The sequence below is a fragment of the Macaca mulatta genome, chromosome 13 (genome assembly GCF_049350105.2).
Source record: "Macaca mulatta isolate MMU2019108-1 chromosome 13, T2T-MMU8v2.0, whole genome shotgun sequence".
Classification (NCBI taxonomy): Eukaryota; Metazoa; Chordata; class Mammalia; order Primates; family Cercopithecidae; genus Macaca; species Macaca mulatta.
The window spans coordinates 65426584-65427347 of NC_133418.1; positions in this window are offsets into that span (position 1 = coordinate 65426584).

A 764-nucleotide genomic window follows, 5' to 3' on the forward strand; every position below is an offset into this window, starting at 1 on the left:
GTGAGAGTTTTTTATTCCAGCAGCCAGACTAACTGCTTTGTAGCTACTTTATTTTTGAAGACAGGCAGTCAGGACTCTGTGCTTTGGCTACTTGGGATAATAAATAAAGCACACAGATAAATGTGTTTATTTGGACACGTAATTTAGTTTCTATATAACTTTATATATATTTTTAATGACACACATGCTGATTCCTAGTCATCAGCCCTAGGCGCACCAGTAAAATCAGATTAAAAGCATTAGTAATGTAGTTAATTCCATTTATAATATGCCTACACTACAGATGCAAACATTAAAATAAGGAAAACCTATAAACTGGAATTAAAGATATTTTCTGGAACTCCTCTTAAGAAATCTTTGAAAGAAAGACATAAGATTTTACATAAATACTCTCAAGGAGCCTTTTATTTGCCACGTTTTGCCAAGCGATATTTGTAATTCCAATTAAAATTTGCCTTGGTCACTTGAGTCTTCATCTTTTGTACTTCAGGTTGATTCAGATGGCTTTGTATTAAGGTACAGGCATCATTTAGTGATGCTCTGCTAGTTGTAATATTGCCTTCTATAATCTTGCCTAATAATCACTATCAGCTAATCAATTGTTCCTTTTTATTCAAATTCTATTATCCACTCCCTTTTGACCTATAGTTCTTGGGACAGCCCATGTATTATTTTTTTCTGAAATCCTCAGCATATTACATGCAGCATAATGGGATAAAAGCCCTAGCATTAAATCCAATCAATAGCTCCCACAGGTAGATATC